General features: G+C 36.8%; 1 long non-coding RNA gene across 2 annotated transcripts; it reads left to right on the top strand.

Annotated features, from left to right (window-relative positions):
* The first annotated feature begins 7,828 nt into the window (after positions 1-7,828).
* LOC131826447 (uncharacterized) lies at positions 7,829-10,565 on the top strand. 2 transcript variants are annotated; one of them, XR_009351601.1, is made up of 3 exons: positions 7,829-8,161; positions 8,814-8,972; positions 10,240-10,565. It is a non-coding gene; the product is annotated as an uncharacterized LOC131826447 (long non-coding RNA). The 2 variants fall into 2 exon arrangements; XR_009351600.1 differs by having other exon boundaries at positions 8,814-9,135.
* Positions 10,566-14,242: the final 3,677 nt, after the last annotated feature.

Here is a 14,242-nt window from a genome sequence, read left to right as displayed (position 1 = left end):
AAATATTTCAAGTAGTACCTGACAGTGGACTCCTAAACCAGCCGTGCCATCAAGTCAGGGGTCTTAAGAGATTTTCCACACCCATGTGGAACTTGGATCCAGAAGGCAATTGTTCTCGGGTGTCCTGAGTGAAAGAAAATAGTTTTGATGAGGAAGGAGCTGGGTCCCCATCCCCACCGCATGCTATGGAGAGAGGGAGTGGTCCAGTTCTCCTTAGGGATCAAATACGGAAGGAAGGTAGGCAGGATACCCACACGGGAATTGGTTATAGTTCACCACAAGACCACCCAGCTACCAACCCATCAGTCATCCACTGACAGGTTTCCCTCCCCTTCTTCCTCTGTTTTGCAGTGAGGAAAATCTTCCTCTGTTCTCTGTCCTGGGAGACATCCTGGGTTTCTCTGGCTCTTCCTGTCTTCAGCTAAGAAGAGCACACACGTATGATGAATCAGACTATGAATGCATATTGTCAGTCAGAGGATGGCTTCTTTAGAAACAGCCATGGGCTGCATATTTAATGCACGGAAGCACATTTTCACCCCAGGAGTTAAGCTAACTTCTGTTGAAAATTGTTTCCAACTCTGTCCATGAGGAAACAGAAGCTTCTCCGTAAACCCCCAATTTCATGCCATGAAAAGATTGCACTCTATGCTAAGACTTTAAGAATGGTTTGGGGGGGGGGGGATGTTATAGACTTTTAACACAGGAAACCAACGAAACTCCCACAAATCCTCACAGTCATATAGTGATTTCTAATGTATAAAGCACTTTCCACTGGCTGGCCTTGTCTGTCTTTGACTTTTAACCACAGAACAACCGCACTGGTTAGGAGGAGTCCGTCATGGAAATCTATCCCCCTACTCTCCGTCCAGCTCCATCGACAACACTTGGGCCCTTGAAAAAGCCATGATCCTCTCATCCCCCGGGTCTGTTCCCACTGTTTTCCTCTGTCAGCACTTCCCAAGGGAGTCCTGCCCATTCTCTCCCTGCTCCTTGTAAGGAGAGAGTTCCTCTTACCCTTGAGTTGTGAGCTCAAAGTAAGTTTTTCAGGGATCCCTGTTCTTTTCTCATCCGAACATCCCTTGTCTTTCTATTAGGTTACGTGTCATTTCTATGTTTCGCTCACTATTTTAACCATAGGACATGTTTAGCATAGAACAGCCCCGTAAGTAATGGAGAAGGAAGTGAATGACCACCATTCACTTCCTTTTTGCAGCTAAGAAATTTGAATCTAAAAGCAACATACCTCATAAAACCAAACATACTAATAAGAGTTTGGGGAGTCAGACTTGAAATTTCAAATTTCAGCATTGCCATGCTCTCACTTGGGGTTTTTTCTTTGAGTCCCTAGTTCTCCTTTCTTTTATTTGTTAAATTCAAATAATAGAAACTAAGAGGGTAGTTGTTAAGTTCTACAAGAGATAAATTTTATATATATATATATATATATATATATATATATATATATAGTGCTTCTGTACTCAATATACTCTGAATAAACTCGTTCATATCTTTTAAGTCTGTTAGCTGGACTCCTGATTTCACTCTACAAAATTATTTCTATCTTGCTCAAAGACATTGGTATCTCTTCCTAGACATGGAAAATCTGAAGCAAAAGCAAAGTGAGTGCTAATGCAATTTTTTTTCTCTTTTCTCCTTTAGCTCATAATATAGTGACAGAAGAGATTGTGATGAGACTTTTTGAGGCATAGAAGCAAGTAAAACTAATATTTATTTAGTTTCTTTACCATCTTCTTTAATGTCTGGTATAATGCTTGCTTTCTCATTTACTCCAATTAACAAGGACCGTTTAAAATATAGACCCAAGGTTGAGATGTGAATGTTCCAGAGAAAATGAAATGAAAGATTTCTCGTGGTGAAACCAGCCTGAACTCACAATGCTTGTACTGGTGGATTTGCTAATGAATGGAGCTGTGGAAACAGCCAAGATGGTAGTTCAGTCGTCTGAAAAGGAGAAAGGAAGGAAGGAACGAAGGAAGGAAGGAAAAAAAGAAGAAAAGAACTAGAAGAAAGAATAAGCATCAAAAAGGGATACTTCACCCCAGTTTCTCGACAATCTTGTGTTTGATCTGCCAGGCCACCTGGGGGTGCACTACAATATTATTATGTCCAATGTGGACCCCTGAGCTCAGTAGAAACTGCTTGTCCTTCTCCCCTCCCTGCAAACCACCCCCCACAATTCTTCCCTGCTTGCACCACTCATATCGCTCACACATTCTCTCTGTAAAATAAATAAATCTTTAAAAAATTGTTTTGGGAATTTATTTTCATGGAAGATAGAAGTCTCTAGCTTGTTTTTCTTCTAATTTTTTGGTCTGGTTTTGGTATCAGAAGAATGCTGATCTCATTGAATGATTTGGGATGTGATCTTCAAGTTTATGGAAGAATTTTTGCAAAATTGTGTTCTTTCTTTCTTAAATACTGGGTGTAATTCGCTATCAAAACAACTTAGCCTGGAGTTTTCTTTGTGGGAAGTTTTCTCACTACAACTCAATTTCTTTAATAAATACAATGCTATACAGGTTATCTGCATCTTCTTTTATGAATGTTGGTGTTTATTGTCTTTCAAATAGTTTTTCTATTTCACCTAAGTAGGTGGATTTACTGGCATAGAGTTGTATGTAATATTCCATTGATATTTTTTATATACATAACATCTGTATTGGTCACATCTGTCATTGTAATATTGGTAATATGTATCTTCTCCATTCCCCATTATATGTAATCTAATCAATTTTATTGATATCCTTAAATAAGCCTTTATTTTTTAAGATTTTATTTATTTATTTGAGAGAGAGAGTGAGAGAGAGCATGAGCAGGGAGAAGGTCAGAGGGAGAAGCGGACGCCCCCTGGAACTGGGAGCCCGATGCGGGACTTGATCCCTGGACTCCGGGATCATGATCTGAGCCAAAGGCAGATGCTTAACCAACTGAGCCACCCAGGTGCCCTAAAGAAGTCATTTTTTTTTAAACTATCTTTTTTTAAATTTATTTATTTGACAGACAGAGATCACAAATAGGCAGAGAGGCAGGCAGAGAGAGGAAGAGAAGCAGGCTTCCCGCTGAGCAGAGAGCCCGATGCGGGGCTCGATCCCAGGATCCTGGGATCGTGACCTGAGCCAAAGGCAGAGGCTTTAACCCATTAAGCCACCCAGGTGCCCCAAGAAGTCATTTTTAATTTTTGATTTGTTTTTGGAATTTTTTTCCTATCATTTGCTATTGTTTTTCTATTTTCTATTTCACTCATTTCCACTGTAGACTTTATTATTTCCTTTATTGCTGACTTTAGTTTTATTTGCTTTCATTCTAATTTCTTTTTTTTAATTAAATTAAAATTTTTTTCAGTGTCCCAAAATTCATTGTTTATGCACCACAGACAGTGCTCCATGCACTACATGCCCTCCTTAATACCCACCACCAGTCTCACCCATCTCCCCAACATTTTCCCTTCCAAAACCCTCAGTTTGTTTCTCAGAGTTCACAGTCTCTCATGGTTCATCTCCCCCTCTGATTTCCCTCCATTCACTTCTCTATCTCCCAATGTCCTCCGTGTTTTCCTTATGCTCCACAAGTAAGTGAAACCATATGATAATTGGCTCTCTCTGCTTGACTTATTTCACTCAACATAATCTGCAGTGCCATCCATATTGATACAAAAGTTGGGTATTTATCCTTTCTGATGGAGGCATAATAATACTCCATTGTATACACGGACCATATCTTCTTTATCCATTCATCTGTTGAAGGACACCTTGGCTCTTTCCACAGTTTGATGACTGAGGCCATTGCTGCTATTCATTCTAATTTCTTAAGATGGAAGCCTAGGTCATTGCTTTGAGAAGATTTTTTTCTTAGTAATAGATATTTAAGGCTACAAATTAATCTCTAATTCTGTTTTAGCAGCATCCTGCACATTTTGACATTTGGTGTTTTCATTTCATTGAGTTCAAAGTACCGAATTTAAAAAAAAAATGTTTTTTGATCTTCTTGTGATGCACAAGTTATTATTTGGGAGTGTATCATTTAATTTCCCATGTTTAGGGATTTTTCAGATATATTTGGTATTGATTTCTAATTTTTTTAAGATTTAAAATTTTTTTTAATTAATTAACTTTTAAAATATATTAGACACAGAGAGAGAGAGCACAAGTAAGCAGAACAGCAGGCAAAGGAAGAGGAAGAAGCAGGCTCTTGGCTGAGCAGGGAACCCGATGGAGGTCTCGATCCCAGGTCTCGATGCAGGTCTTGATCCCATGACCTGAGCTGAAAGTAGTAACCTAACCATCTGAGCCACACAGGACCCCCTCTAATCTGGTTTTATTGTTATGAAATAACATACTTTTTACTTGAATTACTTCACCTTTTCTGGGGGGACAATTCCCAGAATATAGTCTATCTTGGCAGATGTTTTGTGTGTACATCAATAGAAATATTACCAAACTGTTGTTGGGTAAAGTGGTCTGTAAATGTCTATTAAGTTGGTTAACAGAACTGTTCTAGTCTTACCTATCCTATTGATTTTCTGTGTACATTTTCTTTTTTTTTTTTTTAAAGATTTTATTTATTTATTTGACAGACAGAGATCACAAGTAGGCAGAGTGGCAGGCAGAGAGAGAGGAAGGGAAGCAGGCTCCCTGATGAGCAGAGAGCTTGATATGGGGCTTGATCCCAGGACCCTGGGATCATGACCTGAGCTGAAGGCAGAGGCTTTAACCCACTGAGCCACTCAGGTGCCCCTTCTGTGTACATTTTCTACCAATTAATGAGGAAATAATCTTGAAATCTCTGACTCTCATACTGGATTTGTTTATGTTTTCTTGAAGTTCTACTAATTTACCCTTCAATATTTGGAATTTCTATTGTTTGAGGCATAAACATTTTGGATTGTCATTAATTGTTCCATTTACCATGAGATGGCCCCTTCCTTCTCCATAGTAGGATTGTTTTGAAATCTATTTTGTTTGAAATTAATTAAGCTACTCTGCTTCCTTTGATTAGTGTTAACCTATTGTTTTCCATCTTTTTAATTTTTTTGTCTTTATATTTAAAGTTGTTTTATTAGAAAGAGTACATAACTGAGTCTTGCATTTAATGCAAATGTTGCTTTACTGTCTTCTATGCATTGTTCCAGTGACAATCAGCTGTCCTCCTTTTATTCCTTTGTATATAATGTCTTTTCTTTTCTTTAGCTACTTTAAGACTTCTTTTTTATCACTGATTTAAGCAATTTGATTATAATGGGCCATGTTACCACTTTCTTCGTGTTTGTGGCACTTGTGTTCATTGCACTTCTTAGATATATAGACTTATTTTCAACAAATTTGGAATACTTTCAGCCATTTTTCCTTCAAAAATTATTTCTCCTATCTTTCATTTGAGGACTCCAATTACTCATATACTAGGCTTCTTATAATTCCATAGCTCATTGATCCTAACAGTTTTTTCAGTCATTTCTTCTCTATTAGCTTCATTTTATAGTTTTTACTGGTCTACCTTCGAATTCAATAATCTCTTCTTCTACAGTGTCTACTATGCCCTTAATTCTGTTTAGTGTATTCATTTTAGACATTGTAGTTTTAATCTATAAAAATTCAATTTAAGTATTTTTTAAACCTTTTTATGTCTCTATATTTTAAATATCTCTTCTGGATTCTTGAACATACAGAACACTGTTACAATGTCCGATTTAATGTCCTTGTCCACCAATTTTATTCTGTGTTCATTTGTATCTGTTTCAACTGATTGAGTTTTTCCCCTCAGCATTCATTATATTCTCCTGTTGCCTTTATAAACTTTTAATGTTTTACTGGGTGCCACAATTGTGAAGATTTTGAGGGGTGGGTATTGGATTTTTGCTTTTCCAGAAATATTCTGGAGCTTTGTAGTGAAATGTGGTTAGGTTATATGAAAACAATTTGTTTCTCTGAGTCTTCCTTTTAAGGCATGTTTGGCCAGAAAAGGCAGTCATTAATATAGGGTTAACTTTCCCCTCTATAGAAGCATAATTATTCTGAGTATACTACTCAATGCCCAGTTCCTATGAGACTTTCTGCTGAGACTGGTTGGAACAGGTGCTATTAAAAGTACTATGTAACCTATGGGTATTGTTCCTCCTAATCTTTCAATATTTGGGGGGGGGTACTTTTCTCATGTGCATGTGCTAATTGGTATCCAGTGAGTACTCAAAGGGGACTCTTCACTAATCTCTAAGATTTTCTTTTTATTAAGCTTTCTCCTCTTTGGTATTTTGCCCTGTGAACCCTTGCTATCTTGTCTTCCCAGGACTTCCTCTTTCTTTTCCTCAACTCACGGAGACAGCAAAGCTCTGCCTGGGCTCCCTCTTCCTGCACTATAGCCTGGAAACTCTCTCCAAGCAATAATCTGAGGCGATCATAAGATTCATCATGTTTGTTTCCCATGTTTTTGGTTGTCATTGGGCTTTAATACGTGATGCCCAATAGACTGAGAACTGTAGTTTCATGTATTTTGACCAGTTTTCTATTTTTTTCCCTGGTGTTAAGGTAAATGATGTCTCTTTTATTCCATTTCTCAAGAAGTAGGAGCCATTAATCAGATCTAGCTTTTGGCTCCAGGTCTGTATTTTACTTAGTTGGAAAAGTCAGTAACCTCAATAGATACTTTACTGGTCCACCTGGAGATTAAATATCAGTTTACTTTCAAAACTTAAACATATTTTTTTTCAAATCAGATGTAGCATTTGTGTGAATGATGGGAACCAATTGTCAGGCAAATAATAATACGGTACCCTGTGATGATTCAATATAGTAATTCATTCTTCCTTTCTTCAGAAAATGCTCAACCACCTAGGAAAAATCATTTGAAACCTGAAAAAAAATTATACTATGCAAATGATTTAATTTGAAATTAAATTTAAAGTCTATACTCATTTTGTTTTTTTGTCTATTATTTCCTGGAGGGACATCAGAGCAGCCTACAGTGACAAGGAAGGACATAGAAAACTCTTTTTGCTGACTGCATGTCAAGTTCTATTTCTTATAGTTACTGCCCTTCATGTGAGCATTTTAAATTATCAAATATATAAGTGATGATAAAAATCAAACTGAAAGCCTGCTGTCTCAGGTGGAAGAGCATGCGACTCTTGATCTCGGGGTCATGAGTTTGAGCCCCACGCTGGGTGTAGAGATTACTTAAATAAACAAATAATTTTAAAAAATGAAACTGAAAGATTTTGAAATTTTGCGAAGAAATAGAGTGTGGTACTTCACTGCTTTAATCACTCTAATACGTTCTATTGAACTTTGAATTCAAATTTCACATGACTCATGTAATGCAGTCCTATTAATTATCTTAAAATTTGAAGACTGCATGACCTACAGATCTTTCATGATCTTATCTTTTTTGCCCTTGGCATTTGGGCCTTCTGTTTCTTGCACCCACAAAGTTACCTCCTACAGCAAAGCCTACATACACATGATTTCTTCTGCTGGAATTTTTTTTTTCCACAATTATTATACAGCTGGCTTCTTTTCAACATTCACATTTCAGCTCAAATATTACCTCCCTAAGAAATCTTTCTTGTCTATGCTAGTTAATGTGGGCTTACCCACTGTGGTAGTGGTTGGAATTTTAAGATGACCCACAATTACCTATAACTTTGCATTATCTACTGTCTTTGAGTATGCATGAGTCCTGTGAATATGTTGGGATATCACTGTCATCGTTATGCTATGTTATTTGGCACAATGAAGTATACAGATGTAATCGTGTTCCTAATAAGTTGACTAGAAATTAATCTAAAGGGCACTTATCTAGAGTGGCCCTGAGCTAAGCAGGCAGGCCCTTTGAAAGCAGATATTCTTCTGTTTATGTGGAAGAAGCAATCACTTTGTGAGAGCCTATGATGGGGGTCACATAGCATGGACCTGAGGGCAGCCTCAAGATGCTGATACTACTTTGGGCCAACAGCCAACTAGGAAATAACAACCTTTGTCCTACAATTGCAAGGAACTGAATTCTGCCATCAACATGAATGAGCTTGGAAGACTACCCTGAGCACCACAGGAGAATGTGACTTCAGTTCACACTCTGATAGCGGCCTGAGGAGACCTTGAGCAGATGGCTATATTATGCATGCCCAGACTCCTGACCTAGGAAAACTGTGAGTTGATAAATTGCGCTGCTTTAAATTGCTAAATTCTTGGCAATCTGTTTTGCAGAAATAGAGAATGAATACACTCCAGACCACTCTCTATCACACTGCTTTGTTTTATATTCTTCATGGCCTAAAACTCTTTGAAATTATCTCATATGTATTTCTTGTTTACTTCAGTTATCTACCCCTAGAATATACATTCTACTAGAAAAGCAGTTTTGGTTGTCATTCTGCCAGGTTGATTTTGGCTATATTGGCCATTTGGGAGGTAGATTGAAGAGAACTAGAAATCTGTTTTTGTTTTGCTGTTTAAAAAAAAAAAGAGAGAGAAGCTAATATAAACTGTATAATATTGACATTTTCTCAGTGGGACAAAATAATCTTTCTTTGGTATTCTTCAGTTTAGTAAATAATTAAATATGAAAGAAAGACTAAAAAATTCTTGAAAATGAGAGAAGCCCCAAGCCAAAATTTCACATAAAACAGAGGCATGCAGCTCTGTTATTTTTCAAATAATACAACTGTTATGGAAGCCATGCAATATTTCAGCACAGAATTTTATTTTGCATAATGAATTTTTTTTTCTTTCTTCTTCTTCTCCTTCTTCTTCTTCTTCTTCTTTTTTTTTTTTTTTTTTTTTTTTTTTTTTGGATTTCAGCCTCTGTCGTTATTGTGACCACGTGTGGTGCCGGTGCCAGAACATTCCTCCCTTGTGTGTTTCATGCCCAATGTGATCCTCATATTCAGAAGAGAAGATCCTCATATTCCAGAAGATTCTGTCTGTTTCATGAATTCTTGCTATTGCTATCCTGAAAAGGTAATCAGCAGCTGCTTGTGCCAAAGAGGAGGGAGAGAAGAAGCTATATCATCGTCCTTTGTTCTCTTAAAGGAAGAACTGAACTGTGGCGCACTCTTTACTTTTTATTGAACTAGCAAGCAAAAAATACATTGTTCATTGTTTTTAATCACCATATTTTCAGGTATCTATTCCCTTGAGTAAAAATTCTTTGAGCCTTTGTGGCCTCTTATACTCACGTTCTAAGTCTTAGAATTAAACAAATGTTGCATTCCTTATCACCTTGAATTCAAATGTATTGCAACATCCGGGCTATGTTCTTCCTGACTGCCTAATGTTTGCAGCTGTTAGCAACTGTAAATGTCTGTAATAAGCAAGCTCACCCTTAAATCATAGATCTTTACGATGTCACCAGTTATTTTGGATTAGCATGTGTCTCTTCAGCTAGTCAATCTGTTGATGAAAGTTCTAAATCCCAAACCCTCCATTTAAACCAGTTTCAATAAGATCATCTGAATCCATCCCAAGATTTCAAAACCTGGCAAACAGTTTCAGACATATGTGTGGAAGTATAAATCAGTATCTCTTTCATACGAGTTAAAGGATTCAAGAAATCACCCTCTTCAAAAGAAATATGTCTCCCACTGATCCTCATTGGTACCTAAAACTTTACCATCAAATAAAATAAGGCTCAAGATTTACTGCTTACAAAATGATGAAGCTAATACACAAAATCTCTAATATATTGCATTTTTGTTCCCTGAAACCCAAATTCAGTTTAATCTGGTAGGCAGAAAAACATTGGGAAGGGAACAGCCAGGGAGTCCTGGTTTAAGTCCTGCCTCTCTCTATTATCAGCACAATCTTGAAAACTTCTGGGACAGCGTATCCTTAAATATTAAAATCAAATACAACAATTCTTATCCTACTAGACTATCATAAATATATCAGACACCATAAGACAAAGACTAAAATCAAACACAATTATTAGTAGCTATTATTGTTATTATTTTAGGTGACCTGCTAGGGTATTTATTGAGTGTCTTCTAGATGCAGTTCCCTCGAGAGATATGAAAATGGGATGGGTTTATTTTACGTGTCTTCCAGGACAAAATTACGAATCGAATAAGGAAACTCTAGGAAGAAACAAAGTTCACTTCATTCAAAAGAAAGGAAGAAATAAATTACTATCTATCTGTGAAAATTAATACAGGGAAACGTCACTAAAATAGAGTTGGGGAGCCAGAAAGGAGAACTCTCTTGTACTACAATCTGTTGTTATTTACAGACCTCAGCTGGAGCAGACGTACCTTGTAAACGGATACTACTTGATGGCCCCGGCTAGAGCAAGAAAGGTTTTCTCCCCTGGCAGCAGCCCAGTGGATGGATGAGAGACTGTCGCAACTCAGCTAAAGGAAAGCCACTGTATTTCAAACTCTCACTTTAGTCCAATGGTCTTTTTGTTTATAACAGCCCTTCCAAACTCCTCCTTTCCCCTATAAAAGAGTGTTGCTCTCCTTTGTTCTCAGGCCTGCCTGTGGTTTTGCGATAGCTTGCTTATCCCTGACTGCAATTCTCTGCTATTCCTGAATAAACATTTTGCTGGTAAAATAACTGACAATTTTATTTTTAAGGTTAACAAATCATGTTAGTATTGGTATTACTATTATTTATTGACTGACTACTTCCTACAGGCAAGATAGCATGCTGATTGCTTTCACGTATTGTGTCTTTACATCTTCACAACCCTGTAGTTTTTTCTATTTTATGGCAAAACATACTGACCAAGGTCAAAAAGAGCTATAGAGCTATGATTTGACCTCAGATATGTGCGATTGCAGAGAGGATAACAGACAGGACCTATAGGATGGCCAACTTGTAAGTACATGTAATTCTCAGTTAGACTTTGTATAACTTCACTTAAATTGCTAAAGATTTATTAAAGTACATAGAGTCTGGATTAGTTATCACAGAGGTCTTATATGATACTGTGGCATTTATTTCACATGGACATTTGGAGAACTTTGAGCATGTCAAATAACACAGTTGTAAAATTTGAGAGTATTTTGGAATATTATGATTTGTGATATGAAATACATAGTCTTTGTCCCCTTTTCTGGCACAGAGCTCCCCAAACCCTTGTAATTTCCTAGGTGGTGGGAGAAATAAAGTGTCTTTTGTTATGTTAATGACGTGGCTTTGGGAAGGCACCTAAGGATGGGGTTGGTGCCAGTGGGTTCTGACCATGTGATTAGAGGGTTGGAACTTTTAGTCCCACCCCACTGACCTCCAGAAAGGGGAGGGGTGCTGGAGATCGAATCAGTTGCCATTGGCCAATTATAAAATCAATCACACCTGTGTAATGAAACCTCCAGTAAAAACCCCAAAGGAGGAGGTTCAAAGAGCTTGAACTGGTGAACACATGGAGATGGAAGACAATAGTGTGCCTAGAAGAGGGCATGGTATTTCTGTGCCTCTTCCCACATACCTTACTCTATGCATCTCTTCCATCTGGCTGTTCTGAGTCTCTTCCTTTTATAATAAACTGGCATAATAAGTAAACTGTTTCTCTGAATTCTGTGAGCTACTCCAGCAAATTAATCCAACCTAAAGGGGGTGGCATGGTCTTCTAGGCCTGAACCCTCAGTCTGTAGAATCTGATGCCATGTGGGGTAGTGTCAGAGTTGAATTGAATTCTCAGACATGTTGCTGGTCTCTGAGAATTGCTTGTTGGAGGTATTGGAAAACTCCCTCCCCTAGGCTGGAATTGGGTCTCAGACATCAAAAGAACTTGCAAAATTGAAAACACCAAGAGATGGGCTTAGTCGTAGATTAGAAGATAACCACAATACTACAAATAGTTATGAATCTACATTCAATAACATTTAAAGCATCCCATGAGGTTAGTTAAAATGACGTAGAAAGGTATGAAAGACTTTACAAGAATTATACCCATAATAAGCCTCTGATAGCTGCTGACGATAGTAGTAATGACTAAGCAATTTAAACCAAAATGACCCAATAAAACTAAATGCATTCATTTGCAAATTTATGTACCTATCTAATCGTCATCTCAGGATACAGCAATCCTATATGAATGGCAAAGACTGGGGCTGATTCTGTCAAGGAAGTATTTTAGTTAACCATCACTCAAACTTTATCCAAAGAGGACAAGATATCATCCAAAAAATCTCTTCTCATTTGTTATTCAAATTTGACCTGCCCAGTTTTGGCTACAAAGGTTAAACGTGAGTGAGACAGCTTGGGTACTTTTCTTAGTGGATCTCCTAAGGTTTTGCACACCAGAGTAGATTGGGCAACTGCCTGAGATGTGTGGCTTTCAGGACACTGACATGAACTCCTGTCCTGCAGACAGCTCTCCAGTCCTCTTAAATGGTGACACTGGGATTATATCAATGGAACTTTAATTTTTAGGTCAAGATGCTAATTCTAGTAAAGACAGATGGGCTGGATTGTTCTTCTGGTTACAAACAGAGATTTCATTGTGAGTTTCTGTTTCTTTTCTAAAAAAGAGTTTTGATAAGAAGAAATTAAGAAATTAGGACTTTCAGAATGTGAGTATAGGTTGCAAAAGAGGCATTTAGTAGAAAGAGGATACTTGAATCAGACAGCAATTTATTAAATTTAAGGATTCAGTAGAGCTAAAATCCTGGAATTTTAACATCGCTTTGAGCTAGATAACAATCTAACAAATGAAAATTTTCATACCTTTAAAATAAGTAATAATACATACTTCATTGAATTTGTGGAGATTAAGTGAGATAGTTTATAAAAATTTTCTTCTACAAATGTTGTTTATCCTACCTTAACAAAAATAATTTATTTTCTTCTTAAATTCGCTGCCAGAAATGATCTTTGTGGGTCTTATATTCTTTTTTATTATTCTTTTAAATTTTAATGAGATTATTGATTTTACAGTTATCATTTTATGGATGTGTTTATCATGTTTTCAATGTTAAAATTATTTTTATTGCTATCATTTAATTACTAAACATTTTTTGGTTCTACTACTAGGTATTATTGCAGTCGTATGTAAGCTTAGGAAATGTGAGAACAGCACACCAAACAACTGATGTTTTGAAAAAATATGTTTTGGTTTGATGATCGGGTATTGATTATAAGTGAGTAACCCCTTGAAACTTTACATTTGATACTTAACAAAAAATGAATCTAACATGTGTTGTTCTCCCAGTATGATTTTTTTTTTTGCATGATTTGTGAAAATTTATGAAGTCATGCAATTTTAGATAAATCTGAAAGACACTTGGGGAAATATTGATGTAACCCCTAGCTAAAGAGACTAAGGCCCCATATTTATATGATATTGTCTATTACCCAAGTTGCAAGATAGAATAAGTAGTATGATGTGTACTTACATACAAATAACCATATAAAAAAATCAGGAAGACAATATGCAACCTGTCAGTTCACCACAAGGCTGTCATTGGGAGCACTCTTCCCCACTTCTCCCTTGCACTCTTAAACAGTAAACCTTTCCTTATTTAAAATTTCTGCTCAGTTGCTTTTCCTTAGAGAAGCTGTCCCTATGTATGTCTAATACGCACTCCCTTACTTGGTTGAATGGAATGGAATGTATATAGAATGTTTTTAGTATTCATTTTCACACTTAAAAGATATTGTGGAAAAATCACTTACCTAGAAATCTACCCTCTTAGCAAATACATAGATGTACAATATATTATTGTTTACTGCAGGTATAATGTTGTACAGCAGATCCCTAGAGCTTAATCATTTTTGCTTCATTGAAACACTATGCCAATTGTTTATAACTTCACCTTTGTATGTATTATTCTCTCATTAACGTATGTATTACCCCAGCCCGTGGGTTCCAATACTGCAGTGGCACTCACTGCCAGATGTTTCTCACCATGGAATTCCCCGTGCTGAACATAAATATTGACTCATTACATATGCTCAATAAATATTTATTGAGTTAACAAGCAAAGTGTAACCCAATTCTATTTTGAAAATAATCCTTAAAAAATCCAGAATTTTGAGGGAGAGTTTTCTAACTACATTTGTTATCCTAGTGGTCTTTAGAATCATGTCAGTGCCCAGTTTATTCCTAATCATAGATATTTCTGGAAAAATTCTTAGAAACCTTTCCTGCCTGTATCATAGAGCAACTCTGTGTGTATGTGTGTGTGTGTGTGTGTGTGTGTGTGTGTGTGTTGAGAGAGAAAGAAAGAAGAAGGGAGGGAAAGAGATGGAGAGAAGTAAAGCATTAAGAAGCAGAGATCAACTTGTTA

The sequence above is a fragment of the Mustela lutreola genome, chromosome 3 (assembly GCF_030435805.1).
Source record: "Mustela lutreola isolate mMusLut2 chromosome 3, mMusLut2.pri, whole genome shotgun sequence".
Taxonomy (NCBI): domain Eukaryota; kingdom Metazoa; phylum Chordata; class Mammalia; order Carnivora; family Mustelidae; genus Mustela; species Mustela lutreola.
The sequence above is the reverse complement of the archived record's forward strand: the minus strand, read 5'-3'. Positions and strand labels throughout refer to the sequence as shown.